The 27,777-nt window shown below is 40.8% G+C and overlaps 2 pseudogenes; both read left to right on the forward strand.

The window, feature by feature from the left end:
* Positions 1-1,183: 1,183 nt before the first annotated feature.
* On the forward strand, positions 1,184-24,985 carry LOC122203108 (annotated as a pseudogene).
* A 1,475-nt stretch (positions 24,986-26,460) lies between these two features.
* On the forward strand, positions 26,461-27,572 carry LOC122203662 (annotated as a pseudogene).
* Positions 27,573-27,777: the final 205 nt, after the last annotated feature.

Consider the following 27,777-nt stretch of genomic DNA (forward strand, 5'->3'; position numbering starts at 1 on the left):
TAAATTCCCAAATCCCAAAGTAGCAGACTGGGATTTTTCAATTCTCCAAAAATTTCAGGTAATTATTTAGTATATTTTCCGTTTTACTAGGTTTGGAAAGATCTTCATGGTTAATTATATAGATGGATTATTATCATTAGTGTATGTTATAAGCTTAGATTTGCTTGTTCCAGAATCTTGGGGGAGGGGAGTGGCTAGACTTACGATATTAAAGGTAGAATATAGTATGAACAAGAGTGTGAAGGCATGTATGTTTGGGGAACATAATTAGGACTGGAAGTGGAGAGAATAGAGCAGTAGATAGTGGGAGATATAGTTGGCAAGAGGCAAGTTGTGGCCAAATGCCATTAATGTTCTTGAAGGGAGAAGTAGGAGAAGGCAGACCAAAGTAACCTCTAACTCCTATGGGATTTCTTTGATGTCATGTTTTACTTCACAAATTCATGTGAACTATTTCCTTCTATAATGTAATAGTCTTTGATTTAAATATCTCGAGAAAAATACAAATGGAATAAAATTCTTAGCTAATGGGTAAAACAAATTGCGTTACTCTTTCATCAAATTGAGATTAGGGCCGGTTCATCATCAGGGGAGTCCCATTTCTCTGTACAGTATAGATATGTGGATACGAGCAGAAACTCTTTTCACGTCTGTAGAAGAGATTTCAAGATAATTGCCAAGAGGAGAAATACAAAACTGCCAGAGAAGTGTACTATAATATTATGGGCAACTATTGATGGAAGTATTGATAGTATCTTCTTCAGAGGTCAAGTGTGAATCAGTCTCATGTGCCAGTATGGTAACCTGAATAGCCTCAGAACCATTTCCATAACTTGTTCTCCAGAGAAACTCTCCAAATAGCTTTTTCAACAAAAAAAGATGAGTTTGTTCTTTATTCAATTTGAAAAAAGTTTGCAATGACCCAGTATCACAACTAGTTCTCTTCAACTGACTCAATTTTTATTTTCATTAGCCATCTTACCATATAGACTGTAAATAAGTGTTCCTTTACCATTTATCTATTGCTGTACAACAATCTACCCCAAAAACTAAGTAGCTTCTTGCACAGCTCTCCAGGGCCCACCCTCTGGGACATGGCCCCCATAATCTGAAATGCCATAGACCCAGACTAGAGCTGCTGGAAGGCAGTGAATAGTATAACTCTTCAAGCCCACAACTAAAAATGGCCTTCGGTAACACTACATTGCAAAAAATGGGAAAGAGGGACGCCTGGGTAGCTCAGTCGGTTAAGCCTCCAACTCTTGGTTTTTGGCTCAGGTCATGATCTCACCTTCCTGAGTTTCAGCACTGCATTAGGCTCTGTGCTGACTGTGCAGAGTCCATTTGAAATTCTCTCTGCCTCTACTCCGCTGGCCCTGTCTTTGTCTCTTTCAAAATAAAACACTTTTTAAAAATGGAAAAGAAACAAATGGAAGAAGTAAAAGAGGGGCACCTGGCTGTCTCAGTTGGTTAAGCATTCAACTCTTGAATTTGGCTCTAGTCATGATCCCAGGATCGGGGAATGTGGGAGGGAGCTCTGCGTCAGGCTCCACACTGAGAATGGCGCCTGCTTAAGTTCTCTCTCTCTCTCTCTCTCTCTCTCTGCCCTTCTGCCCCCCTTCTGCTCTCTCTCTCTCTCTCTAAAATAAAAAATAAAAATAAAATAAAACTTAAAAAGGAAGAAGTAAAGAGTTGAAGAGCCTAAAGATTTGGTGGTGGAAAAAGTACGGTACCGATGTGTAGAGAATGGGAGGGTGGAGTAGTTCTTTAAGTGGAAGAGATTTACAGATTCTGACAATACTTGAAAACCTGAAGAAAATTTAGATCATCCATAGTTAATTGCACTTTTTTTAATTCTCAAAAAGCCATTAAAGAAAAAGGACAAAGAAAATCTTTATCTGACAGTGAATCTGATGATAGCAAATCAAAGAAAAAAAGAGATGTTGCTGACTAACCAAGATGTTTTGCCAATGGTCTTGGTCCTAAACAAATACTTAGTGTCATAGACAACAACAAAGAATTAATCTTTCTCATGAAATGGAGAGATGCAGATGAGACAGACACAGTGTTGGCAAAAGAGGCAAACATGAAGTGCCCTTAAATTGTAATTGCTCTTCAAAAAAAGAGACAAACTCTGCATTCTTGTCCAGAAGATGCTGGACAAGAACATAATTGTATATATGAACATAATTGTTCATATATATATATATATATATATACACCTATATATATATGTATGTATGTCTTTTTTTATGAGTATTTTTTGAGAGAGAGAGAGAGCAAGGTGGGGCAGAGAGAGAGGGAGAGAGATTCCCAAGTAGGCTCTGCACCATTAGCATGGAGCCAAACGTGGTGCTTGAATCCACGAGCCATGAGATCATGACATGAGCCGAAACCAAGAGTTGATTGTTTAACCAACTGAGCCATTTTCATTCTAAAGAAAATCAAATTTAATCTGTTCATTTTGAGTAGTATTGAGAGAATTATTGGGTTGTTTTTGGTTTTTGCATCAATAGCACTGTTACTTTGGACAAATAAAAATGAAGCTATAGTTACTTCATTTATCAGAAAAGAACACATGATACTGTTGTACATTATTCTATCTGCATTAGGGAACAGTTTTTCTAAATGTTAAAAAAATGCCCATAGTCATTGCTGAATCAGAACTTGTTTAACCTATAATGGCTAAGGACCATTCTGGGTATTTTGTTTAAGTGTTTTTGTGTGTATACATAAATACAAGTGTAAATGGTTGTTTATGGGGTTTTGGGGTTTTTTTTTGTTTGTTTGTTTTTTGGTTTGTTTTTTTTTTTTTGCATTCACCAAAACAAAAATAGCATTTTACAACCATGAGTAAGTTCATGTTGTTTCTGGGATGCCATCATTCTGAGCAACCCAAGAAATAGATTACTTCAAACTAAATTGAAGTTTTCTGAAGCCAGAAACTCTCACCCAAATAGATGATTCTATAATTAATTAAACAACTTAAAGTAGACATCACAATTCCTACTTTATCTATAATTATATAAATGTAACAGTTTATTTGCAAAACTCCCTGAAAGGAAAAAATTTTATCACTACCAATAACCTAACCACTCAGGGGAGAAAACTAAACAAATAATGGTGTTTTTTAATAAGCCAAACAAGGCTTAGTTAAATGGGCATTCAAAGTTCTTCTTAGAGAACCATTCCTTTACAAAAGGTTGAAATCTTTGTGTTATATTGATTGAAAGATCGTAATTCATGGAAAGTGTTCATGAAACCAATCAGGTGATTAGAAATGTTGCTGTTTTGGACCTACTGCATAAATGAGCAAACAAACTTTTGTAGTTTAAACTATTGATTTGCATATTTTTCCTTTACCCGACCTATTCCTTACATGTAGGTTCAGTCTTTTCAGTATTTGTGTTACTGGTCCAGCAGAAGTCAGGAAACACAGTAACTCTATAGTAATCAGAATGTCATTCAACTGTGTATTGCATACTTTATTGTAAATATTGGTAAACAGTGGTCAGTAAACAGTTTTACATTTAAAAATCTTACTAGGGGGCACCTGGGTGGCTCAGTCAGTTAAGTGTCCAACTCTTGGTTCTGGCTCAGGTCATGGTCTCACGGTTTTGTGGGTTCAAACCCTGCATTGGGCTCTGTGCGGGCAGCGTAGAGCTTGCTTGGGATTCTCTCTCTCTTCCTCTCTCTCTGCCCCTTCCTTACTTGCCCTGTCTCTGTCTCTGTCTCTCTCAAAATAAATAAGCTTTAAAAAAATAAAAAATAATTTTAAAAAATTAAAAAAACTTAGTGGTTTCAACCAGGAGCCATGTATTTACTCACGGTTCTGAAATTTGGACTGAACTTCACTGGGCAGTTCTGCTGGTCTTACTTGAGATCACATCTACAGCAGAAGTCACCTAGCAGCCTGACTGGGGCTAAAGTCCACTGTGGTCTCATTCACTCGGCTGGCAGCTGAGACTATTGGGAACTGAAGCTCAGTTCACCTCTACTAGGCATCTCTAATGAGCTTGGTTTTCTTACTTGGCTGTCACAGAATTTCAAAAGGAAAAACTCTAATGTGCAAATGCCTGTGAAAGCTCTGCTTGCATTGCATTTGCTGATGTCATTTGTCAAAGCTAGTCATATAGCCCAACTCCTGAGTGGTCCTATCCCACAATACAAGGAAGCTTACAGAAATCCCTGCTGATTCTGGGTTAGTGCTATTGTCTGTGTACTGTGATGAGACCAGTTTGATAAAACATTACAGGTCTAAGACAGTTGGCAGAAAGAAGGGGGAGAAATTACAATCTTGTTAGGATTTGCTGTGAAGTTAAATTCTCCTCAAATAAAAATACCTAGAATATAAAGAGCAAGGAAAGGGAGTTTTTGAATACTCCTATCTTCCCAACAAAATTTTCTTGTAAGTTTATTTGAGAGCGAGCGTGTGAACCGTGTGAGAGTGGGAGGGGAAGAGAGAGGGAGGGGCGGAGAGAGAGAATCCCAAGCAGAGGGGGAGGGGCAGAGAGCGAGTCCCACCCTGACCTCATGGAGCCCCATGTGAGGCTCAAACTCATCAACTGTGTGACCATACCTGAGCTGAAATCAAGAGCCAGAAGCTTAACCAACTGAGCCACCCAGGCAGCCCTCAAAAAACAAAACTTTAAAAAAAAATTTTTTAACGTTTATTATTGAGAGACAAAGACATAGCATGAGCATGGGAGGGGCAGAGAGAGGTGGAGACACAGAATCTGAAGCAGGCTCCAGGCTCTGAGCTGCCAGCACAGAGCCCGATTCAGGGCTCGAACTCACAAACTGTGAGATCATGACCTGAGCCGAAGTTGGACGCTTAACCTACTGAGCCACCCAGGTGCCCCCCAAATTTTTTTTAAGTACACTTCTTAAGGTAAATAAAGGTAAGGACAATTTTGGTGACTCAGACTGAGTTCGGACTTTGACAGCTAAAATTGTTTATGACTCTGAGCCCCAATCTACCAGGTTGGTAGAAAACATCCGGAGGTTCCTTTGTTTCTAGTTTTAACAAATTCCTAGTTCTGGGGCGCCTGGGTGGCTCCGTCGGTTAAGCGTCCGACTTTGGCTCAGGTCATGATCCCACAGTTCTTGAGTTCGAGCCCGGTGTCGGGCTGTGTGCTGCCGGCTCAGATCCTGGAGCCTGCTTCGGATTCTGTGTCTCCTTCTCTCTCTGGCCCTCCCCCACTTGTGCTCTGTTTCTCTCTGTCTCTCAAAAATAAAAAAGGTAAAACAACAACAACAACAACAACAACAACAACAACAAAAGTTCCAAGTTCTGAGTAGTGGGGAGAGAAGCTCATCGTTGTCAACATGGCCTCTTTAGATCTGATGGCTTCCTGTTGCTTTTGTGCTACCTCGAACATGGGAACCACTTGCAAGGCTTTGATCTCATCTGCTCAGGTGTGCTATATAGCTAGCTAGGAGAGTTGGGAGTACCCTCTCTTCTTACCAGCCCAGAGGGAATCTTTCTTTAATTTTAATTTTTAAAAATGTTTACTTATGGGGGCACCTGGGTGGCTCAGGTCATGATCTCACAGTTTGCGGGTTCAAGCCCCATGTTGGACTCTGCGCTGACAGCTCAGAGCCTGGAGCCTGCTTCACATTCTTTGTTTCCCTCTTTATCTCTTTGCCTCTCCCCTGCTTGTGCTCTCTTTCTCAAAAATAATAAATAAGTAAATAAATAAACTCTTTTTAAATGTTTATTTATTTTGAGAGAGAGAGAGGGAGAGAGAGAGAGAATTCCAAGCAGGCTCTGCATTGTCAGCACAGAGCCCAACACAGGGCTCAATCCCACGAACCGTGAAATCATAACCTGAGCCAAAATCAAGACTCAGATGCTTAACCAACTGAGCCACCCAGGTGCCCCTTTAATTTTAATTTTAATCCATCTCTCTTCATCTTTCTTCAAGGTACTCTATCTATCCCTAGAAGTCCTTCACTCATTTTCATCCCCTCTCCAAAGCCCTTTGCATTCCTCTAAGAGCTTAGGTTTTTAGAAAAAAAGTTCCCAGGAGGGAAGTATCTTTTCTACTCTGCACCTTGTTTCAGTTATCTATTGCTGTATAACCAATTACCTTTAAACCTAGTGGCTTAAAATAATAATCTTTTTCTTTGTTTCTTTTTTTAAGTTTATTTATTTATTTTGAGAGAGAGAGTGTGTGAGCAAGTGGGGGAGGGACAGAGAGAGAGGGAGAGAGAGAATCCCAAGCGGGCTCCACACTGCTAACGCAGGGCTCAAACTCATGAACTATGTATGAGATTGTGACCTGAGCCGAAACTGAGAGTCGGACGCTTAACCGACTGAGCCACCCAGATGCCCCCAAAAAACATTTTTCATTTTCTCATGATTCTGCAATTTTGGCAAGGCTTGGTGGAACCAGATTTCTCTGCCCCTGGTGGTATCAGCTTGGGCAGTTCTTTGAGGAGTCACACTAAGATGCCTTACTCATATAGCTGGCAAGTTGGTGCTGGTTGTTTGCTGGGAGCTCTGCTGGGCGTGTTGGCCAGGACCCTCAGATCTCTTTCTCAACTCTTCCTCATGGCTAAATTAGGATTTTCATAGAGGTGGTCTCAGTGTAGTCAGACTAGTGGCTGACTCCCCCTAGAGCCCAAAAGTGGAAGCTTGCAAAATTGAAGGTTTAGGACTGGAACAGCATTACTTCTGCCATACTACATTGGTTAAAGCAAGTCATAGGGCCAGCCTAGATTAAAGGGAAGGGATGATACCACAGGCAAGAATATGGGAGAAATGGATCTTTGAGGGCCACCAAAGTAATTGTGACAAAGTTCTCCTGGGGCAAGAAATCACACAGTCTGCTATTTTCTTGAATTACAGTAGGCAGTTGGTGGGGTTGGTTTTGGGAAAATCAAAGAAGGAAAAACGTGTTAAAATAAGCTAAGATCTCAGAATATATCTCCAGCCATATAAGCCTTTCCCAACTTTCTCCTGATATATTAGCTTTAATTTCCATGTCACTTAAAGAACCAACTTTCGGGGCGCCTGAGTGGCTCAGTTGGTTGAGCGTCCGACTTCGGCTCAGGTCATGATCTCGCGGCCAGTGAGTTCAAGCCCCGCGTTGGGCTCTGTGCTGACAGCTCGGAGCCTGGATCCTGTTTCGGATTCTGTGTCTCCCTCTCTCTCTGACCCTCCCCCGTTCATACTCTGTCTCTCTCTCTGTCTCAAAAATAAATAAACGTTTAAAAAAAAAAAAAAAGAACCAACTTTGAATAAAACACCTTAAACATTTTAAATTAACTGTTTGATTGTGTTTTCACCTTTTGATAATAAAACATTGGTTAGTATTTCCTTCAAAAAAAATCTATATAGTTGCCAGGACCATAGGGCCAGCAGCACCCTGGCCTGGGCCTCTGAGCCTTGTAGCCCTGGTCACACCCCATCCAGCCTATTGCCTGGGGGGCTCTGCTGGTGGGAGGAGGACACCACGGCTAGAGAGGTCTTAAAACTGGGCAAATCTATCCAGCAGAAAAAGATATGTCACTGAAGAAGCAAAGAAGGTCCCCAGATATTGGACTGCCAGCACTGCAGCATTTTAAAGACCCAGGATTCTTGTTTGAAGCAGAATAACCCTTCTCAGACTCTGCCCAGGATAAATTAGCAGCTGAAGAAAAAACAAAAAACAGGGGCACCTGAGTGGCTCAGTTGGTTAAGCCTCCGACTTCGGCTCAGGTAATGATCTCAGGGTTGGTGAGTTCGAGCCCCGCATCCGGCTCTGTGCTGACAGCTCAGAACCTGGAGCCTGCTTCAGATTCTGTGTCTCCCTCTCTCTCTGCACCACCCCCCCCCCGACTCCTGGTCTGTCTCTCTCTTTCTCTCTCTCTCTCTCTCTCAAAAATAAATAAACATTAAAAGAAAAAAACAGCCGTGAAGAAGAAAGGTACAAGAACACATGCAGACTTGGGAGTGCTCCAATGAATGAGGACACAGATTTGGAAGGATTCACTCATTCACTCAGTCATTCCTCAAGTATTCATCTCTGCTCCTTCATCATGTTTAGGGAGAAAACACATGTTTTGTATGTCCTCATTATAGCAATGGGTTTTACATAAACTATCTTATTTAAGTGTCGCAACACCCCAGAAAGGCCGTTTTACAATTTAGCAACCTGGAACTCAAAGAGGTTAGCCAATATGTTCAAAACTTATACCCAGACTGGCCCCAAAGCTCTGCTACTTGTTCTTCCAAATATTCTTTAACTAAAGGAGATGGGGTACCTTTGCCACCAATAGGAAATTCCCCATGTCTGTCATCAATACCAGTCAGCTTTTGTTCCTGTAACAAACATTCCAAAAATATCAATGATCTTTTTTGAGAAAACACTTTCTGTATTGATGTATAATTAACATAGAGTGTTATATTAGTTTCAGGTGCGTAATATAATAATTCAACCATTCTATACATTTCTCAGTGCTCCACACAATTAGTGTACTCTTCATCTCTTTCACCTATTTCTCCCATCTCCCCCCCCCCCCACCCACTGCAACAGTCTCTTCTCTGTATTTGAGTCTAGATTTTTGTCTCTTTTTCCTTTGTTCATTTGTTTTCTTTCTTCTATTCCACATATAACAGTACATATAACCTAAGTTTCTGTTAAAGACATGTGTAGCCACCACTCAACTTAAGAAAAATAGTATTCCTGATATTTTGAAGGCCCCTCCCAAAATAACATCTCTTTACTACTAAGGTACTTTCTGTTTTGAAATGTGTAGGTATTCACACTCAGATATCACCTCACGCCAGTCAGAGTGGCCAAAATGAACAAATCAGGAGACTATAGATGCTGGAGAGGATGTGGAGAAACGGGAACCCTCTTGCACCGTTGGTGGGAATGCAAATTGGGCAGCCACTCTGGAAAACAGTGTGGAGGTTCCTCAGAAAATTAAAAATAGACCTACTCTATGACCCAGCAATAGCACTGCTAGGAATTTACCCAAGGGATACAGGAGTACTGATGCATAGGGGCACTTGTACCCCAATGTTTATAGCAGCACTCTCAACAATAGCCAAATTATGGAAAGAGCCTAAATGTCCATCAACTGATGAATTGATAAAGAAATTGTGGTTTATATACACAATGGAATACTACGTGGCAATGAGAAAAAATGAAATATGGCCTTTTGTAGCAACGTGGATGGAACTGGAGAGTGTGATGCTAAGTGAAATAAGCCATACAGAGAAAGACAGATACCATATGGTTTCACTCTTATGTGGATCCTGAGAAACTTAACAGAAACCCATGGGGGAGGGGAAGGAAAAAAAAAAAGAGGTTAGAGTGGGAGAGAGCCAAAGCATAAGAGACTCTTAAAAACTGAGAACAAACTGAGGGTTGATGGGGGGTGGGAGGGAGGGGAGGGTGGGTGGTGGGTATTGAGGAGGGCACCTTTTGGGATGAGCACTGGGTGTTGTATGGAAACCAATTTGACAATAAATTTCATATATTGAAAAAAAAAAGAAATGTGTAGGTATTTTTTCCTTTTGTTTACGATAGGTTATTTGGTTTCCAAAAGTTTTTGAATTTTATATAGTGTAAAGGAAAAACAACACTTGCTGTGTGTCTCCTCTACTTTCAATATTCCACTACAACACTACCTCAGTTCTGGCCCTGGATGTGTGTTTCCCACATAGCAAGCAGTTCTGCAACACCAGTAGGGCACCCTACAGTTTAATTAGATCCCGCCGGTGAAGGGTTCCGTCCTACAGGGCTGCCTCCTTTCTGCTCTTCAGATGCTCAATCACAAGTCCATGTTGTCACCTGTGCTTCGGACACAATGGCTATTAGTTGGAGGTTTCCACTACCCCATCCTTGGGTTCAATTAATTGGTTAGAGCAGCTCGCAGAACTCAAGAAAACATTTACTTACCAGGTTACAGGTTTATCATAAAAGAACATAACTCAAGAAGAGTTAGAGGGAAGAGATGCCTAGGGCAAGGTATGGGGGAAGGGACATGGAGCTTCCATGTTTTCTCTTTCTCTCTCTCTCTCTCTCTCTCTCTCTCTCTCGGCTCTCCACTGTCCCAGAACCTCTGTGCCTTCATCAACGCAGAAACTCTCCAAACCATCCTTCTGGGTTTTTGTGGAGGCTTCATTACATAGGCATGATTGATTAAATCATCAGCCATTGGTGACTGATTCAACCTCCAGTTCCTCTCCCTTCCTAGGAGATGGGTGGTGGGTGGGTGGGACTGAAAATTCCTCCAATCCTGGTTGTTTCCACGGGCAAACAACCTCCATCCTCAGGGCTTTCTAAGAATCCCCTCATTAACATAAACTCAGAAATAGTTGTAAGGGGATTGTTATGAATCTCTCTTACCACTTAAGAAATTCTAAGGGTTTTAGGGCTATGTGTCAGGAACAGCAAGATCAGATATACATTTCATATTATAAATCACAGTTATCACATATACTTTTATGTATTCTTCTGCAACTACTTTTTTTTTTGCTCGAATATTTGTGACATTCATTCATGCTGATGCATGTAGCTGTAGTTCATTCTATACAATATTTCTTGATATAATATAACACATTTTTTCCATTCTATCAATGGATATATTATTATTATCATTATTATTATTTATTATTACGTTGGAGACCCATTTAATGTGGTCGTTCAAGGCCTGGGCAGAGTGGAGAGTACCCAAGAATTGGTCAGGCAGGCAAGGTGGGTGGGTGGCAGGCCCACACCTGACCCCCAAAGGGGATGCCAGGAGGGGGCTGATCCAGGCACAACAAGAGGAGGACCAGACGACCTGTAGGTCAGCCCTTGAGAAGCTATCTAAGCCAGGTGATGAATGCCTAGGCCAGAGCCTAGCCCAGGGAGGTAGGGTTGGGGTTGGTTAGGGGCTCCCAGAGCCTGGGGGCTGGCATCACTAGGACCCTCCCCCATCTGCTGCTGGAATCCAAGGCAGAACTCAACTATCAAGTGGGACTCAAGCAGCTCCTGGAGGCAGGGGTGGAGGTGTTCATTTTTCCTCCATATGGTCCAGACAGGAATTGATCTAGTCCAACATGGCAGCATATCCTGCTTCCCTGAAGCTGTTGTCCCCATCTGCTGTGTTTACCTCCGAGGGATGCCCAGGTCCCCCCTGGGGCCAACTTTGTGGGGCCACACAACAATCGAGGAGCACCGTGACCATTATGCCACCAGCCACTCCTGGGAGGAAGATGGACTCAATAGACGTTTTAATTATTTCTAGGATTTGGGTTTCTTGTTTGTTTCTGCTTTTTAAAAATCAGGCTTCTATGAATATTTGTGTGTTATGTTCTGACTTTCTTATGCAATGGATATACCGCATAGAATATATATCAAGTGCCATAGAGTATGTGTACTTATAAATTTACCAGATAAGGCCAAAATTTTAAGCAAGACTATAGAAGAGTACTGCCCACTCCCTTCCCTTGTTAACACGTAGGAGTGTTTTTTACTTGAAATTTTTTTTGTCCTGGGGTACCTGGGTGGCTCAGTCGGTTGAGCGACCGACTTCGGCTCAGGTCATGATCTCGCAGTCTGTGGGTTCGAGCCCCGTGTCGGGCTCTGTGCTGACAGCTCAGAGTCTGAAGCCTGCTTTGGATTCTGTCTCCCTCTCTCTCTGCCCCTCCCCCGCTCATGCTCTGTCTCTCTCTCTCTCTGTCAAAAATAAATAAACATTAAAAAAATTAAAAAAAATTTTTTTTGTCCATCTGGTGAATGAGAAATACTATCTCATTATGGTTGTAATTTGCATTTCCCTCCTTATAAATGAGATTGAGCATCTTTCCATATGTGTATTCCCTCATTGTGTTTTCCCTTCTGTGAAATGCCTCTCACATTGTGTGCCCGTTTTCTATAGGTTTATCTGACATTTACAATTGATTTTTAGGAGTTCTGTCTATATAGTGGCTACTAAACCATGGCTGGTTGTATATCTTGTTAACATCTTTCCCCAGTTTGTGGCTTGTATTGTTCCTTCTTTGGGAGATCTCTTAATGAACAGTAATACTTGATCTTAATATAATGTAATTTATCAATTATTTCCATTACGGTTAGTGTTTTGTGGTCTCCTTTTAACAATCCTCTACTTCCAGGGGTGCCTGGATGGCTCAGTCGGTTGGGCATGCAACTCTTGGTTTTGGCTTGGGTCATGATTTAATGGTTCATGGGTTTGAACCCTGTGTCAGGCTCCACCTGACAGTACAGAACCACTTGGGATTTTCTCTCTCTCCCTCTCTCTGTTCCTCCCCCTTCTCTCTCTCCCTCAAAATAAATAAATAAACTTAAAAAAAATAGGGGTGCCTGGGTAGCTCAGTTGCTTAAGTGTCCGGCTTCGACTCAGGTCATGATCTTGCAGTCTGTGAGTTTGAGCCCCATGTCAGGCTCTGTGCTGACAGCTCAGAGCCTGGAGGCTGCTTTGGAATTTGTGTCTGCCTCTCTCTCTCAAAAATAAATAAACATTAAAAAAAATAAATAAAAATTCCTCTACTTCCAATGTTTTCTCAAATTTTATTCTTAAAGTTAAAATTTTTTTCCATTTAAAAATTGTTTTCTTTAATTTCAGTGGAGTTTATTTGTATCATACTTGACAAAGGAACTGATCTCATTTTTTTAATGAATAATTAACTATTGAGCATCATTTATTGAATAGTCAGCCTATTTTTCTCTGCTATATCTTGTGTAATTGAATGCATTCTTCTGTTCCTAGGTTTTCTAGAGTGTTGTTTTGGTTAATCTTTTTTTTCCTCTCTGGTAATATTGCACTACTTTAATAATCTAGTTTTATTTATTTATTTATTTTTATTTCCAATAGAGAAAACCACCTCACCTTATTCTTCAGGGGTGTCATGTCATATAGTTGGTTTTTAAGTGTCACTGAAGGAGTGATGATCTCTTCCTCTTTTTGCCTAGTGTTTTCTCACATAAGAGACACTTGAGGTTGTGGTCAACTGCCATTTCTACAGTAGCAAAACCCATAGTTTAATAAGGAACTGAGTGCAGTATAAACTTTTAAAACTGACTGGTATTACTTAAGACTAAAGACTTAATTGTGCTTGGAAAGCTGTTATTTGCCTCCACATCAAGCTCATTATGAGATTCCCCCAAACCCTTTTGCATAGTGTTCTTAACTACCCTGTGCATTCTGATTCAATTACTGGACTAACAGACAAAGTTCCCTAACAACATAGAAGGAATAAATTTTCTAATCACTCACTGCTTACATAAATTTTTTTCCTTCCTGGATTTTCATGATTTTGCCCAACTGAACCAAATGGAAAAACTTGATTCTATTTGTATATAAACATGTATGTGGCAAACTTTTAAAGAGGAACAAAATTGAAAACTTTCTTGGGGTTCCTGCGTGGCTCAGCCTATTGAGCTCTTGGTTTTGACTCAGGTCATGATCTTGCTTTTTGTGGGTTCAGGCCCTGTGTCTGGCTCTGTACTGACAGTACAGAGGCTGCTTGGGATTCTCTCTCCCTCTCTCTCTGCCCCTTCCCCACTTGTGAATGCTCTCTCTCAAAATAAATAAATAAACTTAAAAAAAATTAGAAAACTTCTCCTTCAAATTCTAAAAGTAAAATTGACCCTCTGGACTAGAATGACCCTGTGACTTCTCCACCCTCTCATACCCCATGTTGAGAAGCTTATCAGAAATCAGAAGCAAGAGAAAAATTATATATGTGTGAGTGGAATAATAAGATCTATCCTTAAAACATAACTGTAAGAACACCATTTTGTGCTGACGCTATTTTGGACATCTAGTACAGTAAATAGGGTACCTTATAGTACCTTATTTAGAGGATAAATAAAGTGATAATTAAAGATCTGTTGTTCATTCATTCATTCATTCATTCATCAAATGCTTGTTGTGTGCCAACTAGACATTGAGGATAAAATCAAAATTTCTATCTTCATGGTGCTCATATTCAATAGGAGGAGGCAGAAACAATTTAACAATGAAATATACAGAATGTCGAATGATGATTAATGCGCTGTGGAGAAAAATTTTAAGGGAGGGGAGTCCTAGGAGCCGGAGGGTCACTATTTTATACAACGGACAAAGAACATTTTCTGATAAGATGATATTTGAGGAGAAAGTTGAAGGAAGTAAAGGAGCAAGCTATAAAGATCAATGAGACAAATGTTCCTGGCAGAGGGAAAAATAAGTGCAAAGATCCTGAGTTTTGAGCATAGTTGGTGTTGTGATAGAGTAATAGAGGATGGGAATAAAAATAATAGAGAGAGAAATGGGGGAGAGAAGGATTAATGGAAAGAGGCTTGTAGGTCACTGTGATGATTTTGATATTCACCCTGAATAAAAGGGAAAGTATTGGAGGACTTTGGGCAAAGGAGTGATATGGTCTGACATATATAATTTTAAATGGTTTATTTATTTATTTTGAGAAAGAGAGAGCACACGCAGGGTAGGGGCAGAGAAAGAGGGAGAGAGAGAATCACAAGCAGGCTCCACGCTGCCAGCACAGAGCTGGACACGGGGCTCGATCCCATAATCTGTGAGATCATGACCTGAGCTGAAATCAAGAGTCTTAATCAAGGTGCTTAACCGACTGAGCCAGATAGGTGCCCCATGATCTGACACATTTTTTAAGAGAACTACTCTGATGACTATGTTGAAGATAGACTGTAAGAGGCTTAATGGCTAGAGGCTGACTCAATAATCCAGACAAGAGATAATAAGGGCTTGATCTAGGCTGGTAGTGAGGGAGCTGAGGTGCAGTGGTCAGGTGCTTGATATATTTTGAAGGTGAGGCTGACAGATTTGCTAATGGATTGGCTGTGGAGAATGGGAAAAAGAGAGGAGTCAAGGCAATCTCATATATTTGTTTCTCCCTGGGAAGTACAATGCATACTTGTGTATTTTTGGCTATGCAGCCTCTCAATCTCCTATATTTGACGGATTCCCATCATATAAATTTAGGTGCCAGACAGAGCACATCTCTGACTGAATGTGTGGCTGTAAGTGGCAGAAACTCCTTATTCTAGTCTCCCAGGCCTCTGAGACACACTCATGTGACCAATCAGACATTAATGAAACAGCAACCATCGCATCCAGCCAGTGGAGGCAACAGAGGCACTTTAGCCTAGGGTAGAGTGATGTCCACTATGGAGCTGGCAGTGGTGTTCTCACGGAAGCAGTTCTTGATTCTAGTCATACTTTTGGCTATGTAGCTATTAAGTCGGGTTTTCCAACCTCCCAGGAAATCCACAAGCTGCACAGATTCCTGTCAAAAATAATGTTTCTGTCATTTATTTATATTTTTTATTAATGGAGATTCATTCCTTTTTAATTTTTTTAATGTTTATCTATTTTTGAGAGAGAGAGAGACAGAGTGCAAGCAGGGGACAGACAGAGAGACAGAATCCAAAGCAGGCTTCAGGATCTGAGCTGTCAACACAGAGACCAACATGGGGCTCAAACTCACGAACCGTGAGATGATGTCCTGACCTGACGTCGGACACTCAATCGACTGAGCCACCCAGGCGCCCCAATAATGTTTCTTTTAAAAGAGCCAGAGATAGTTTTTTTTTCCTTGCAACTAAAAACCTTAATTGATATATTGCAGATTGATATTCCTACTGTGAACGTAGTCATAATAATAACTGCCATTATTGAGTGATTGAGGCACTTAGTGCAATTAATTCTGCTAGATAGATATTATTTCTATATTGTAAATGAGAAAACTGAGACATAAAGGAAAATCACTTGCCCAAGGTCATATGGCTAGTAATTGACAGAGCTGGATGAAAATCCAAATTTATTTGACTCTGAAGCCTGAACACTTATACACTATAGATAAACTCATTTGGGATTCATTTAATATTGTGAATTGAACCATTTTTTCCCATTAATTCAGTTCTCTATGTAACCTCAATGTATATTCACACCAAGTATCAAATCTTCTTGAAATCCTCTAACTGTAGAACTTAGGGCTAAAATGTTAAGGTGTGTCATTGTTTTGAAAACTTATTCTCTAGCAAGAACCATAAAGTAATTAAAAATGAATTCTAATATTTGTTAGTATTGTTTAAAATTTAGGCAAAATGAGTTGTTTTTTCTGAAAGTTTCAGTTTCAGTAGACTTCGTTTTGATCAGTTAGAAGTTGGAGGCAAAGTGCTATACTGGCAAATACACCAAGCTTTTCAGATGGCGTCTATTACCATTAAGACATTATGTACCATGGCAGATTCAAAAGTACACACTTATTGTGCTCTTTTAAATACATTAGATAAAACATCTATATTTACCTAAAATACAAGGGTTTGAATATTTGAAATTCACAGCTTTGGAAAAATGTTGCTTATGCATAAGAGGTGTAGCCAAGAAGAAATGAAACTGTCAGAAAAGAAACTGTGGTTTGTAAGTGTCTGGGAGGCTCTGAGAAGGCTCGGAGGAGCATATTTTTCTCGTACGGCATTAAAGAGTCAGCATGGTGGCAGGCACAAGAGAACTGAGCTACAAGTAAAAACATGTGCTCCCAAGTGCCAAACTTAGCCTCTATCTCGCTATTCAGCTAAGGGCAATACAACAAATACTGCGTGTAAAATTAGTGAGTCAGAGATGAATAAAACAGGCACAGAAACAAATAACTGTGATGCCTTATTAAAAGTATTCATCCATGGGGCGCCTGGGTGACTCAGTCGGTTAAGCGTCTGACTCTTGATACCAACTCAGGTCATGATCTCACAGTTTGTGAGATCAAGCTCCCCCACAGGCTCTGTGCTGACAGCTTGGGATTCTCTCTCTCCCTCTCTCTCCCCCTCCCCGGCTTTCTCTCTCTCCCTCTCCCTCAAAATAAATAAACATTAAAAAAAAAAAACAATGATTAAAAAAAAAGTATTCATTCGTTAATCCATTCAGCACTTGCGGCCAATCCTATGCTTTTGTGTGCCAAGCACTAGGGTTTCAAAGATGTGCAAAAGAGCATTCCGCCCCATCCCACCCACAGGGTATAATGATCAGCCTCACTGCACTGACATTCCATTCTCCCTCCAATAACCTCCTCTCCCATTTCTGTGGCCCTTCTCAGCTCTTTCTTCCTCTACCAATCACCTCCCTACATGGTTAGTTTAACTAACCTAACCTAGGCTCACACAGACTTTATTCTACCAAGTAAGACTTTCATGCCCTGGGCTGCATAGCCCATACCCCAGGCCAGAATGATCTTCAGAAATCTCAGACTTTGAAAATGTGATTGTGTCTCCCACTCCACAAATAAAAGTACAGACATTACGAAACTATAAGATGAGTAAAACTATGTATAATTAATCTGTTCTTCCAGATATTCTAAACCCTAGAAAATCTAATGCAATTTATCATCTTTTCTCCACGAGAGGAGAACATATCCGAGCACATATCAACTTTTGCATCCACATTCATGGGGTTCATCAATTTTCTGAGGTCCCTCATGGGCCCTAGATGACTGTAAAATACTGTTTATCCTTGAATTCAGAAAAGGGTTAGTTCTTAAAGGCCCTGGAGTCAACTTAAAGGTTTTGTGCTCTCTCAGGACAACAATGGGAGTAAGAAACTATTGAAGGTTTTTGTTTTTTTTTAAGTTTATTTATTTATTTTGAGAGAGCGAGAGAGACAGTTCAAGTGGGGAAGAGGCAGAGAGAGGGAGAGAGGGAGAATCCCAAGCAGGTTGTGCAGGATCAGTGTGCAGAGCCTGACGTGGGGCTCAAACTCACAAACTGTGAGATGATGACCAGAGGCAACATCAAAAATCGGACACTTAACCAAATGAGGCAACCAGGCACCCCAAGGAACTATTGAAGGTTTTTAATCTAGGATACGGTGCATTTAGGTTAGCACTTTAGAAAATTCTCTGACTGTAGTATGAAGAATGGATCACTAATGGATCACTTAAACTAAGCCCTGTGGGAACCCAAGTGAGAGATTATAGTTAACTGCTAAAGGGTGCTGATTTCTTCCTGGGGTGATAAAAATATCTAAGGTTAGACTGTGATTGTACACATTAAATGGGTGAATTTTATGATAGTGAATTATATCTCAATAAAGATGTTCTCAAAAAAGCAACAGATTAAAACATAAAAACTCTCACATCTAAATAAATAAATAAATAAATAAGTCATGGTTGTGTTATGAACTTGTATGAAAGACTTTTAAGATATAAGAGAAGGGAGTGGGGGGAAGTAAGAGTCAAGGATGACTACCAGGTTCTTAGGTTCAGGCCACTGGGTGGATAACTATACTTTTATGGTGATGGGAAAATATAATGATCTTAGTAAAATGGAAGGGATTCTGGAGGGCACAATACAAAGGGCTGGAAGGGAGCACCAAAGGAATACTCAGGAAACTGACCCATTTAGGAAAGGTTGGACAAACTTGCCTAAATGTGTCATCAGTGTGAAGGTGTCAGACTTCTTTTTGAGGACTCCAGAAAGACTGGTTCACCAAATTCAAAACACACTTAAAGGGAAAGAAAGGCAAAATGATCAGAGGTACCAAATTCACATTATTCTATTGACAATGGGAAAAAAACACCCAACTTTTTTTTTAGAGAATCCAGATGTGCAGGAAATTTTCCAGGGTGTATTATTCTGGAGACAAGAACAAGACAGGAATACGCTACTATTTTCAGTTTACCTAACAGTGCAAAATGGTTTTGTTTTGTTTCTAACTGTAGTGTGGGATGTTCTTAATCATCCTGGGAGCAGGACAAAGTGTGAGTTTTGCATTTACAGATTCGAACTGGAATAACTCCTGCAGAGGGAAAGGAAAGGAGGCAGGAAGGCTGGGACTAACAATGTGTAAATATATAGTGGGGTGGGCATGGCAGGCAAGTGAGTGGGGGAGAAAATATTAAAGGCGGAAGTATTCACTGTTACTAAGTTTCCTACCAGTCCTGTATGAGCCCTCGGGTACATCAGAGGCCCTGTGAGGCCACACAGAAGCCAGGGCATTACTTTCCAACCTTTGACTTTGGCTCCAAATAAAATGTTGGTGAGGATTCATTCTGGTACTTGGAGAAGATAGAACTGAACACCGGAGAGAGATCCTACTCAGATGGTTGCAGAAAGACATTGACTGGCTCAACGAAAGCCACCTTCTTAAGGATTTAACAGCAGCCCAACTTGGAAGTTTCAGGCTTCCTCTGGTGGCAAATTATAGATAAGGTATTTATAGCCTTTCTCTAGAAAGAAAGAGTCAAAGTCTACAGGAAATTACCACCTCCTGCAATAACAAACTAAAGTCTTCTCAGTTGGCAATAGAAAGTGAATTTACACACGGGCTCTATAAAACAGCTAGATATTGAAACTCCAATCTTGCACTTGGGAATCTCTTTATGTTGCTTTCACCACCAGCTCCCTCTTTAAAACTCTATCACTGTCACAAACACAGATCTTCTCCTTAATTCCTGGCAGCACAGCTGAGATCCTGCTGGGGCGATCAGGCTGAAATATGCATAAGAAAAACATGTAAGGGGTGTTTAACATACAGATTCTTAGGTTCCATGCCCAGATATTTTAAATCAGTCAAGTACAAACATACCTTATTTCATTAGACTTCACTTTATTGCGTTTCACAGACACTGCGTTTTTTACAAATTGAAGGTTTGTGGCTACCCTGCATCGAACAAGTCTGTTGGTGCCATTTTTCCAACAGCATTTGTTCACTTTGTGTCTCTGTGTCACATTTAGGTAATTCTTGCAGTATTTCAAACTTTTTCACTATTATCCTATCTGTTATGTGATTTTTTTTTATGTTTATTTATTTTTGAAAGAGAGAGACAGAGCAGGAGTGGTGGTGGCGGGGGGGGGGGGGGGGCGCAGGGACAGAGAGAGAGGGAGACACAGAATCCAAAGCAGGCTCCAGGCTCTGAGCTGTCAGCACAGAGCCTGACACGGGGCTTGAACCCATGAACTGTGAGATCATGACCTGAGCCGAAGTTGGATGCTTAACTGACTGAGCCACCCAGACACTCCTGTTATGGTAATCTTTGATGTTTCTATTGTGATTATTTTGGGGCACGATGAACTGTGCACATATAAAACAGCAAACTTATGTGATAAATGTTGTGTGTTCTGACTGCTACACCCACCAGCTGTTCCCCTGTCTCTCTCCCTTTCCTTAGGCCTCCCTATTCCCTGAGACATAGCAACATTAAAATTAGGCCAATTTGTTACCCTACAATGGCCTCTAAGTGTTCAAGGGAAAGGAAGAGTCTCACATCTCTCATTTGAAATCAGAAGCTAGAAACAATTAAGTTTAGTGAGGAAGGCAAGTTGAAAGCTGAGATAGGCCAAAAGCTAGGCCTCTTGCACCAGTTAGCCAAGTTGTGAATGCAAAGCAAAAGTTCTTGAAGGAAATGAAAAGTGCTAACTCAGTGAACACATGAATGATAAGAAAGCTAAGTCAGCCTTAGTGCTGATATGGAGAAAGCCTTAGTGGTCTGGATGCAACATTCCCATAAGCCAGAGCCTAATGCAGAGCAAAGCCCTAATTCTTTTCAATTCTAAGACGGCTGAGAGAGGTGAGGAAGCTGCAGAAGAAAAGTCTGATGCTAGCAGAGGTTGGATCATGAGGCTTAAGGAAAGAAGCTATCTCTATAACATCCAAGTGCAAGGGGAAGCAGCAAGTGCTGATGTAGAAGCTGCAGCAAATCATCCAGAAGATCTAGCTAAGATAATCAATGAAGGTGGTTACCCTAAACAACAGATTTTCAGTGTAGACAAAATAGCCTTCTATTGGAAGAAGATGCCATCTAGGAGTTTCATAGCTAGAGGGGAGAAGTCAATGCCTTGCTTCGAAGCTTCAAAGGACAGGCTGACTCTCTTGCTAGGGCCTACTGCAGCTGGTGACTTTAAGCTGAAACCAGTGCTCATTTATCATTCTGAAAACTAATACCTCAATATTAATACCTTGATTATTCTTAATTATTATTCTTAAATATCCTTTAAGAATATCCTTTAAGAATTAAATATCCTTAAAAAATACCTTAAGAATTATGCTAAATTTACTCTGTGTGTGCTAAGTGGAGCATCAAAGTCTGATGATGACACATCTGTTTACAACATAGCTTACTTAATCTTTTAAGCCCAGTGTTGAGATCTACTGCTCAGAAAAAAACAAAAATTCCCTTTCAAATAGGACTTATTAATAATGCACTTGGTCACTCAAGAACTCTGATGGAGATGTACAATCAGATGAATGCTGTTTTCGTGCCTGCTAACACAACATACATTTGGCAGCTCATGGAATCAAAGAGTAATTTTGACTTTCAAGTCTTACTGTTGAGAAAATACATTTCACAGGGCTATAGCTTCTACAGACAGTGATTCCTCTGATGCATCTGGATGACTTTGAGGGGCTCTAGACTTCAGTGGAGGAAGTAACTGCAGATGTGATGGAAATAGCAAGAGAACTAGAATTAGAAATGGAGCCTGAAGATGTGACCAAATTGCTGCAATCTCATGATAGAACTTTAAAGGATGAGGGATTGCTTCTGATGGATGAACAAAGAAAGTAGTTCCGTCAGGTGGAAACCACTCCTGGTGAAAATGCTGTGAACATTGTTGAAGTGACAACAAAGGCTTTAGGATATTCCATAAACTTAGTTGGTAAAACAGCAGCAGGGTTTGAGAGGATTGACTCCAATTTGGAAAGAAGTTCTACTGTGGGTAAAATGCTATCAAATAGAATTCATGCTACAGAGAAATCGTTCATGAAAGGAAGAGTGAATTGATGTGGCAAATTTCACTGTTGTCTTCTTTTAAGAAATCCTTTTGCAATCACCACCCTAATGAGTCAACAGCCATCAACATGCAGGCAAGACCCTTCACCTGCAAAAAAGTTACGATTCACTGACAGTTCAAGTGATGGAGAACTATTAATAAATAAAGCATTTTTATTTATTTTTATTATTTAAAAAAATTTTTTTATTTATTTTGAGAGAGAGAGAGAGCGAGCAGGGGGAGGGGCAGAGAGATAGGGGAGAGAGGATCCCAAGCAGGCTGATAGTGCAGAGACGCTGATGCAGGGCGCGATTTCATAATGGTGAGATCATGATCTGAGCCAAAATCAAGAGTCGGCTGCTTAACCAACTGAGCCACCCAGGCACCCCTACAATAAACTATTTTTAAATTATGATTTGTACATTGTTTTTAGACATAATGCTATTGCACACTTAACAGACTACAGTATAGTATAAACACCACTTTTATATGCACTGAAAAACCAAAACATTCATTTGATTCACTTCATTCAAATAATCACTCTATTGTGGTGGCTGGTGATTATAATGGAGGTAGTCCAAATACCATATTTTGAGAAAGATTGGACCAAAGGGGACAAAAGAGTGATGGATATAGAAAAGAATATGGAATCTGATTTATAAAACACTGGTGAATCTTTTGCAGCTTACAGCCCTTGCCTTAAGATGGGTGGAGGTGGTCTGCCCCTATTAGTAGTCTCTCAAACATACAGTTCATTCCCAAACAAAGCTCAGAGAGAAACACAAATTCCCTCATGGGCAAAGTTTCCATTTCCTATCTAGGTTTCACTTTCTTGAAAGAGAAGCTCTTTCCTGACAACTGGATCTTACTTATTCTTCCCTTACAAGGCAGCTGACCTGTCACAAAGGTAGGAGTCAGCATCCTCATCAGAGAGACACAAGTGGTTCATTTACTTTTACATGAACACATCAATTATGAGAAACAAGGACAACTTGTATTTTTCGCATTCCTCAGTGTCTTTATTTTTTAGTTCTAAAAACTCTCATCAGTGATTTAGTTCATGTTGACCTCAGCCAAACTCAGGTCTGTTTCTCTTCACAGACCCTCCTTCAGAATGAGGTGAACATCACCCCTGTGACTCATTGCCTCCCTGCTGTCTTATGGCGTTTAGCTCCTATATTGCTTCTGGAATGTGATTTAGAAAAGAAATACTCTCCAAAGGAAAACATAAGGTTGCAAAGATAAAACCGCCTAAATCATGCTGGATACATTGTACAAAGAGAACCAAGCATCCCTGTTGCTCATCATATGTAGGTGAAATGTGGACTTTTTCAAGAAAGTTAGTTGGAACAAAATATGCACAAACACTCTCAATTTTCGTGTTTTTGTTCTTCAGTGTTAGAGTAGATATTTCCTGCTTCTACAGCTGTTGGGTGTGTCCCTCCTCCTGTTTCTGTGATCTAAACCTAAAAAAAGGTTTCTCAAAAAAGAAAGAAGTTGAGTAGAGTCCCAAGTACACACACACACACACACACACACACACACACACACACACGATACTTCATAGGGTCTTATGAACATTTTAGACTTTTAGATTCACAGTATCTCAACCCTTTCCATTTTAGAAAACATTTTTGCCTTATGGCCTTACAGTATGAAACTAAACCTGTCCATTTAGCTGTCCTGTAGCTTTTTCAGAACAAACAGAAATTTATAGTAAATAGTGTATTGTCTCCAATTTTGCTTCTCTAAGAAAAAGACTGCTTACAACTCAAAGCCAAATTCCTCAAGGTGTATTCTAGCTCAAAGCCAACGACAACAGGAAGGGGAAGTACATGGTATCTTATACTTAATAGGATTTTGTTATTCTCTCCCAATGTGCTGAAATCTCCTCACAGAGTAGGTTATCCATGGAAGTGCAGGAAACACTGGGTATCTGAGGTAAGGCTCACCTTAGATATTTTGATTACTGCTAAGCAGCCTCCTGCCTCTACACGAGCCATATTTCCAATTGGTCTGCTTTCTTGGAATTTTTCTTTGAGTGCTTCCCTAGAGCTACAATGCAACTGAAGCTTTTCCATGGCCTTTTACTTAGCCAAATTACGTTCCCCAACTGGGACCTTTAATCTTAATTTCAGCCTGAGAAAGTGCAGCACAACTCTGCTAGTGGTCAGACTATGATAAATAATGTTTTGAACAGGATTCAGGCCAACACAACAATGTTTCTAATGAAACACACTGAAGACTATTCTGTAGTTGCAGACATGGCCCCTTCTCAGAACCCACCCCTTCTCAGAATCCACCAGCACCAGCACAAACTCTATTCTATCTTACTGAGACGTCTCATGACCAGTTCCTCCTAACTATAGCAAGTTCAATAAACGCAACTTTTAAAAACAGGTATGGCTTGGTGGTCTTTTCTTTGGTTGGTGGGCTTTAACTGGCTTTTGTTAGTTCTGGATGACTTCTTTAATTCTCAGAGTGACTGTCCTATAGAATTGGAGTCCTCTTATTTTCCCTTTCCCTAGAAGCCACACTATCTTACTCACTTAATGAAGCTCCCCACGTTCCCTTTCTTTGCCCCAGGATAGAGTTTCCCCAAGAAAAGACACCAGAATATATGCTGTTCACAGTTGCCAGTTATCCAATTACTCACCTTCTCTTCACCCGTAGATTGTGTGTATCCACGGCAGGGTGATATGGGATTTGCTGCCTTCAGTACCTACTGCTTGCCCATCACCTTCCTCCAGAGGCATGCTAGATGTGTGAGAGTCACTTTAGCCTTTCCCCTCCTCCATGGCCAACTTCATTTCTGGCTTGATTTAATTCCACATCTTCTCTTGGTGCCTGAGAATGGACGATTTCTTTCTTTCTTCCTTTTGTTCTTTCATTCTTTAATTTTTTAAAATGTTTATTCATTTTTCAGTGGTGGATAGAGGCACAGCATGAGCAGGGGAGGGGGAGAGAGAGAGGGAGACACAGAATCCGAAACAGGCTCCAGGCTCTGAGCTGTCAGCACAGAGCCTGATGCGGGACTCAAACTCACAGACCGTGAGATCATGACCCGAACCAAAGTCAGACACTTAACCAACTGAGCCACCCAGGCGCCCTGAGAATGGACAATTTCAAATAACCAGCTGTTTCACTTCTCCATATTTCTCTTCCAGGATGTGAGACATGAGGGTGTAGGTATGAGAGCAGATCTGAAATTCCTTTTCCAAGGTCCAAATAACTTGGACCTTCACCTTTCTGGTGCCTAAGAAATGAAGCCTCTCAAACAGACCTACTTTTATCTTCCCCAATCCAAAACTGTCAGATACCTAGGGAATCAGTTTTATAACCATTCCATTTTTCTCCCAGCACATTCGTGGAGTTTTGCATTGTCCATTCTTGTGAGCAAGGACCTAAAGGCCTTCTTTTATAAGCTTGGGCAACTAATTTGTAGAGAACAGATGTTCTTTTAACTTATGAGGCTGAAAGATAAGCAGGGAGTAATTTTTCTTTGTAATTGTACTGCTCTGTTTGTGTCCTCTTTCAGCCATAATACCACAGGACTTCTCTTAAGGTGAGCTTATCTCTGCTAGTGAACAAACTAGCTTCCTCAGCACAGACATCTTTTTCCTTCTTTAGGAATTGAAAGTTTTGCCGGTGGAGAGCTACTCATTACCCTATCCTCCACCACAATGGAGTCTGATCACCTCCTTTTCACAGACAAACAAGTCAGGGGCCTTCCCCCTTTGTATCTTAACCCAGCAATTGTCTGGTAGGTGGAGTCTCATGCCTGAGAACTCATATCTTCCTTCCCAGTCAGAGGTTGGGAAGCCTGTAAGGGATGACTATCTCACTATCATAACCCTCATACAGATCGTTGGTGGAACTTGTCTCCCACTCCCTCTGTTGCTTGATATTAGACATTTACCATCCCAAATTTAACTGCATCTCCGCTGCCCTGCCACACTGCAACCTTGCTAAGTATGCCACACCCTTGGCAACTTCACTGACCAAACTCCATAGGAGTTAGGGAAGCAATCCTTTTTATTGATTTCAAGTTGTTCCCTGGGGAGATGTCTCTTCCTCCTTCTGAATGGTTTGACACCCCAGTGATACCACATAGAGAAAAATCTAACGAATGCCCCTGAAAGTCGGTATGATATAGTAGTTAGGAGTGGAGGTCCTGAAGCCAAAGCGCTTGAATTCAGTTTTGCTATTCACTAAAGAACATTACTATTTACTAATGAGAACTTGGTAAAATCACTTAATCTTTGTGTTTCTCAATGTATGAGTGATCAAGTTAAAAAAAAAACAAGTCAATTATGGAAACTTTAGTTATATAGCTGATAAGGTATATCTAACTGATAACATATTAAATGAAATATCTCAGGAAGGGAATACTCTTCTCTCTCAATTGCCCATGAACACTCACAAAATCTATTAGGCCACAAATAAAAACCTCAGCAAAGTCCAAACAGTAAACAATGAAGACAGTATTCTCTGATTATAATCCAATACAACTAGAAATTAATAAAAATCAGGGGGATAAAATTTCTTCTGTGTGGAAATAGAAAACTATTTTAAACAATGTCTACAACAAACAGAGGTCACCAACTGAAACTGTAGACAATAATAACACAGCATACAAAAACTTGGGATGCTACTTGCTGCAGTCAGCCTGTATTCCACGTGCTCTTGTGGCTCAGCCTCCTGGCTCCTCTCCTCCCAGCTCTCGTGGATTGCAATACAAGAAGAAATCACCATACTACTCATTGACAATGGCTTTGGTATGTGTAAAGGTGGCTTTAATGGAGATGATGACTCCCAGACGTATTCCCTTTTATTGTCAGGCAGCCAACACCAGGGTGTCGTGGTGGACATGGGGCAGAAGGACAGCTACATAGGTGACAAAGTCCAGAGCAATTGCTACAGCCTGACCTTGAAGTACCACATGGAGCACAGCATCATCACCAACTGTGATGAATTGGGGAAAACCTGGCTCCACACCTTGTATAATGAGCTACATGTGACTCTGGAGGAGCACCTGGTCCTGTTGACTGAGGCACTCCTAAACTCCAAGGCCAACAGAGAGAAGATGACTATGATCGTGTTTAAGACCTTCAACACCTAGGCATGTATGTGGCCATGCTGTCCCTTTATGCCTCTGGTCACACTGCTGGTACTGTCATGGACTCTAGGGATGAGGTCACCCAGACGGTGTTCATATACTAGGGCTACACTCATCCCTAGTCATCCTGGCTCTGGATCTTGCTGGATGGGACCTGGCTGACTACCTCATGAAAATCCTCATGGAGCATGGCTATAGCTTCACCTCCACTGCTGAGCAAAAAATTGTACATGACATCAAGAAGAACTCTGCTATGTTGCCCTGGACTTGCAGCAGGAGATGGCTATCATCTTGTCCTCCTCCTACCAGGGGAAGAATTATGGGTGGCCCAGTGGTCAGTACTCATCAACAATGAGTGGTTCCTCTGCCTAGAGGAGTTCTTCCATGTCTCCTTTCTGGGTATTGAGTCCTATGAGATCACATCCATGAGACTACCTTCGACTCCATCACGAAGTGTGATGTTTACATTCAGAAGGGCCTGTATGTCAACACAGTATATATGGCAGGGCCATCACATACTCTGGCACTGCCATAAGATGCAGAAATAGATCACTGCCTTGGCCCACAGCACAATGAAGGTCAAGATCATCACTCCTCCTGAGAGTAAGTACCTAGTGTGGACTGGGGACTCCATCCTGGCCTCACTGTCTACCTTCCAGCAGGTGTGGACCGGTAAGCAGGAGAAGAACAAGTTGGGCTTCTCCTTCATCCACTGCAAGTGTTTCTAAACGGACTGCAAGAAGATGTATAACATTTGCTGCATGAGGTTATTCAAAAGTATACATTTGCCTCCCTCATGCTGGCCTCATGAAACTGGAATAAGCCTTTGAAAAGAAATTTATCCTTGAACCTTGTATCTGACATTAGCACTGGATTGTAGAATTTGCTGCTGATTTTGATGTTGTATTCAAGTTAACTATTCTCTTGATATAT

The sequence above is a fragment of the Panthera leo genome, chromosome D3 (assembly GCF_018350215.1).
Source record: "Panthera leo isolate Ple1 chromosome D3, P.leo_Ple1_pat1.1, whole genome shotgun sequence".
Classification (NCBI taxonomy): domain Eukaryota; kingdom Metazoa; phylum Chordata; class Mammalia; order Carnivora; family Felidae; genus Panthera; species Panthera leo.